Source organism: Strongylocentrotus purpuratus, unplaced genomic scaffold, assembly GCF_000002235.5.
Source record: "Strongylocentrotus purpuratus isolate Spur 01 unplaced genomic scaffold, Spur_5.0 spur5_scaffold_14, whole genome shotgun sequence".
NCBI lineage: Eukaryota > Metazoa > Echinodermata > Echinoidea > Camarodonta > Strongylocentrotidae > Strongylocentrotus > Strongylocentrotus purpuratus.
In genome coordinates, this window is record NW_022145599.1 from 15,445,826 (window position 1) to 15,451,825 (window position 6,000).

The window sequence follows — 6,000 nt, forward strand, 5'->3', positions numbered from 1 at the left end:
TCTATTTTAATCAATTGTCTGTTTGCACTCAAATTATATTTCATCACGGTCAATTGTACTTCTTTCAGCTAGTTTACGGTCACTGTGCTCAACATTAGAATACATGTTTTATTTTAAACCTAAGTTACGTTTTTAAATAAGTTTGACTCGTTTTCAACTTAAGAGCTCTGGGAATCATACAATACAGGACATCTTAATCAAGAAAATTACTGTGAGGAGGCACGATGGCTCAGTTGTAGAGCAGTGGTCTCGTAACTGTGAGGTCAGTGCGCTCTTGACCTTAAGTAAGACATTAACTCTCATTACCAAGACCCTTTGGGGAGGATTTAAAGCTGTTGATTGCTTAGCAGTCAGGTTAAACGAGCATCAATCATCAATTCATCATCATCATCAAACTTCATGTATAGGCTACTGTCGATTGTCAGGAGTTTATGATCATCATTACGAGAGCTTTTGGTTTCATAGCAGTCAGGTAAAACGAACATCAATCATCATCGTCTTCATCAAACTACGTGTAGGCATATACTTATCGATTGACAGCAGCTGATGATTATCATTACGAGAACTTTTGGTTTCATTGAGCAAAAGACACACTCTTAGTGTTAAAATCTAAAAACTCAGCTGCATGTAACAACAATTGAACTGAACTTCGAAAGTACAGTCCTATTGAAACCCTAACGGATCTTTAAAGGTAATACAAAGTTTTGGTATGGGGTCATAAGTTTGGTTCAAATGAACATATTGAAAGCATATGCGATCCTACAATATTTAGTGATCGTTATCGCGGTTGAAATCGAGTCTAAAGTTATGAAATTGTAAATAATACACTCTTTATGTTATAGCTCCCTCTCAAGGTCAAGATATTAATTAAGCTGTAAAACAATGTTTCTTGACTAAAATCGACCGATTAGCTATTCCCATTCGAAAATTTTATATCAGAACAACATATTCTGAGATTTTCATGGTCGCAGCTACCATTGTACGGCCGTAGGCGCTATTTGAAATTTATCAAAATTTACCGGGAGCGCAGGTAAATTTTTATTTTTAGGCCTGAGGGTTTTAGGGTCTAAATTTTGTTGTCTTTATAATAATACATACACAGGGGCATCCACATATATCAAAATGGTAAAGAATCACTATCCATCCCATTTTCAAAATTTCCCAAACCTTTGTATTACCTTTAATATCTCTTTTCTGACAGAGCACTTGAATCGCTCTCTTTTATAAACTATCATTTCTCTTCATTATTTCATTTTGTTTAGCAATTTTAGGTTACGATTAGTTCAATTCCCGGAATCTGTGTGTAGGCCCCCATACAAAGCAAAATACTATTTTGTTAGGTCTATGTTGTTTTTCTTTCACTCGATCTACATTATTATACTCCCAAGCGTTGGTTTCATATTGGAGGATTTCTTTTTCTTTTTCTTCAAGCCAGAGTCGAAACATGAACATGCATGGAAAAATGAACTGACAAACTGATAAATGAATAAATCAATAAAATTGATGGATAAAGGGATAAATGAATTGGAATGTATAAATAGATTAATATTAATCCAGTTGCTCTCAGTTGCGTTCATATCACAAGGAAATATATTTGAAAGGGCCAAGTCTGAGTTTGAGTTTGATGTTCATTATTGCTCCATACATTGTATCGTCACACATTGAACATACAGGGTGGCAAAAAAACATACATAGACACAAAAAAGTGTCGTCATAAGCACAGCCTGAGCTTATACGTACTCTTGTTAAAACTCTGAAGGTGGGGCGGAATCCTTCCGGACAAAAGGGGGGGGGGGGTCCCTCTGGACCACAGAGGAGGGGGGGGGGGGGGGGGAGTGCTATCTGAGTTACCAAAGGCAGCATGCAGGCCGTATCGCCTGTTTCAGGATTTATGGGAGTCTCGGTGAATTCATTCAAAGCATCCTTTCATTCAAAGTCTATTTATACGATTCCGTTATATTCAAGATGACACATCACAGTCAGTGGCTGGCGCGTATGCAAGGTGCAGTTTTGTTTAGGGTGTGTTTTGGGGGAAACTCCCCGCCCCCCTCAATAAAATAAAATAAATTGTGCTAATGGGTGACCAAAAAAGGTGACCCTACCCCCCCCCCCCCCCAACGGAAGGATTGGCCAAATGTTCAAATTTTTGGGTAAAAAAAAGTGCTCTACCCTCCCCCCCCCCCCCCTTATTCAGCGGGGCTGGCTGAGACGATGCGAAATTTTCGGCGCGATTTTCAAATTTTAACCCCCCCCCCCCCCCCCCCCCCCTGCGTACACGCCTGGTCAGTGGCAATGAAGACGTGCCAATATGATTGGAGTATAGCTAGCCTACTCCCCATGGAATGCATGGATACTCATATATGTACTGTCGCAAATTAGTCTTTCCAAAACAATAGTAAGCCCAAGGTATTTTCAACATGCAGGCTTGTACGTCACCTTGTGTATTTACGAACATGACAGTGACGTGTTACGTGATCCGAACATGATTTCTGTAAACAACAATCTGCGATATACCTGGGCCCCGTTGCATCAAACTTACCGTTGATGGTAACTTTGCCATCAACGGCAACTACCATGGTAACAGGGCTCAACAGCCAGTCAAAATCGAGGTTTCCATGTTAGTTATTTAATGGCAAAGTTTCCATCAATCATGGTAAGTTTGCGCAACTAGCCCAGAAGCGGTTCTCAAAGGTTTTTTTCTTTGGGGGCGGATGGTAGTCTGGGGTTCTTACATTGATTTTCTACACGTGCCTCGATTATTTGTCATTTATAATCGAGACAATTGACGGGGTGATAAAATTAGGGTTAGGCTTGAAACCCCACCCTCGGTAGAACCGCCAATGCTAAAAAAAATCCTTACGATTACGATACACTTGAGTTGGATAACGGGGTTATAAACTCAGGTAAGCTTTAAGAGCAAATTGGGGAGGATGAAAGGAACAACAGGACATGATGATCTTTCTTACCCCATATACCAGAAGGAAAAAAAAATGACACGATCGAATTTACATTTTGCAAATCTTAGAATCTCCTACCTGGAACCTACAAGTAGCTGATACACAGATGGCGCCCTTTTATTGACTACTAAATCCTAGATCGCGTGCAAAATGGATTGAAGAAAGTGAAATCAATGACAATTAATGAAAATTATTTAAATAACTGTTGGCATCCAATCAGAAGAAAAAAATATTTATAGACAAGTTACAACTAGATGGTAGGAATGAAGAAACAACCGACCCAAAACAAATTTTAAATGAAATTATACATTTTTATCACAATACTATTCTCAGAACATGAAATAATGGGAGGACAGATGATCTCTTTTTTTAATAAAGCTATAGTAAGAAGTCGTGTGATGAGAAAATTACATTTGGTGAATGTACTTCAATGCTAAATAAAATGTCTTCAAACAAATCGACTGGGAATGACGGTTCGTCAGTGGAATTCTATCACATCTTTTGGCCTGATAAGGGAACCTTATTTTAGACTCCTTCAATACCTCCTTCGAGAAGGGTGAATAATTATTGTCTACCACACAGAAAGAGGGTGTAATAACGGTAATAAAAAAACGAAGACAAAAACCCTTTATATATTTGCAATTACCCTTCTTAATGTTTACTATAAACTTTTGTCTAAAATGTTGGCTGAAAAACTAAAGAATGTTAGAAGAGGTGATACAAGTATATCAAGTGGGATTTTTGCCTGGTAGGAATATAGGAGTAGCTGTGAGAATTATTGATGATGTCATATTTTACACACAGGTGTACAATGTACAGGTTTTTTTTTTTTTAAATATTATTTGATTCCGAGAAAGCTTTTGACACCGTCTCACACTCATATATGAATTTCTTAACGAAAAAAATGGTTTTGGCCCATATTTTTGTAGATGGAGAGAAGTATTGTATAATATTGCAGTTAGCTGTATCATGAACGAGGGCTTTTCCACAGGCTATTTTGGAATAGGCAGGACAGTAAGACAAGAAGATCCTTTGTCTCCATAATCATAGAAACATTAGCAGTGGTTATTCGCAATGAACAAAAATTAAGAGGTATTTTGATAGGCAATATACAGACGAAGATAATAATTTATGCAGATGACTGTTCAATCTTTTGAAAGACACAGAATATTTGAAAATCTTAAGAAAAAATAATAAATTCCTTCACTCAGGGATCTGGATTAAAGATTAATTAGGACAAAACACAAATTATGAAGCTTAGGTTTTCTAGTCACAGTAGTGACAATTTGACCGATATTACATTGGGTAAGATGGTTTCTCTGGTTAAGGTGTTTGGGATATACTTTTCTTCGGATATTAATGTTAAAGAAGAAATTAATCATAAGGAAATACAGAGCAAAATAAAAAGATTGTTAGGGTGGTGGAAGCAACGTGATTTATCACTATTTGGGAAAATTCAATTGTTTAAAGTTTTGGCAATCTCTAAATCACTATAATGTCTTCTATGGTGTCAGTACCACCAAGGGTTTTTCGAGGAAGTTGAAAAATATGCTTTATTTCTTTATATGGGATGGACATCACAAGATAAAAAGGAATATCTATATTTGAACTACGATGCTATGGGGGTTTGAAATTTTTTAATTTCAAGTACATGATTTATGCAGAGCGTGTAAGTGTGGATTAAGAAGCTGCTTAATTTGTGGCAATAATGACATGAAATGGAAACAATTTTTCGAATATATATTCAGAACGGTAGGAGGAAGGTTACTATTTCTTTGCAATTATAATCCCAAAACAATCAATTTCAAGGCACCCAATATCTATTTGGATTTTTTTGAATATCTGGAATTATTTAAAAGAGAAGGAATATATTGTCAAAGAAACACATAATGAAAATCAAATCTTTAACAATACTTTTATTGAAGGTAGGATAAGCGTGAACACATACCACACAAAAATGATAGTAAACGATCTGGGATAAAACACTCTTTCATAACATGTGTAATAATTTACTGTTCATATAGATGATTTTTTAAAAATTAGCAATTTTTCTAGGTGAAAACTTTTTTTGACTCACGCGGTATAACAAATTGGTTTATTATGGGTTATCAGTAATATAAGAAAATCTTTATTCAGATTGCTTAATTTATTTGCATAGAAGATGTGTTTATGCTGTTAAAATTGTTCCTTTTTATAATGTTGTATCCGAAAATATTAATATGAAGTACTACCGTCACCTTTTCCTTTTTATATTTAAAAATCTATTTTTTTCTCCCAAATTGAAGAATGTATCACAATTTGTACACTTGATTAAATATGTAATGTATTTGTTTGGATACAGGAAAACGTTTTTAAAATATGTCTGTGTTTATAATGTATGAGACAATGTAGGCATACTATGTTTATACTGTAAGAACAATAATGTTCCTATTTATCATTTTGTACAAGTATGGAAATCTGAATAAAGGCAAAAAAGCTTTAAAAAAAAGAAGTTTACTCAGTAGCTATATATTCAATATCATTGAAACCTTACTACACAAACATATATCCAGGGAGTTGTGAGTACTGCCTGATACATCTATGAACTTCAACTTTATGTTATTTTGTAGTAAATGTTTGAATATATCAACGACTGTAGTTCTGTTGTTGTTTTTATCAGAATTAATAACAAATAATTGGAGTGTAAACAAATTTAACATGACGATATTTAATCTTTCTGCAAACGAAAATCGTGTTTAATACAGACGAGTAAAATCAATGTCGTCTGCATCTATCTATCAGTATAAGTTGGGGAAAAAAAGTACTGATGTTGTTTGTATAGATACCAAAATACTTTGTATCGACATGGGTTATTTAATGTCACCGATGTAATTGTTGGTCATGAACAGCTCCGATCCATTCAAAATTAATCAAAATAAATTAAATGTGTAACTGAACCACTGACCTCAATGCAGATGACTGAGGCCAGAGCGCACTGAAAATTAGTCATTATTTTCATGATGGCAATCTTCCAGAATGACGAGTGGCACAAAATTATGACACT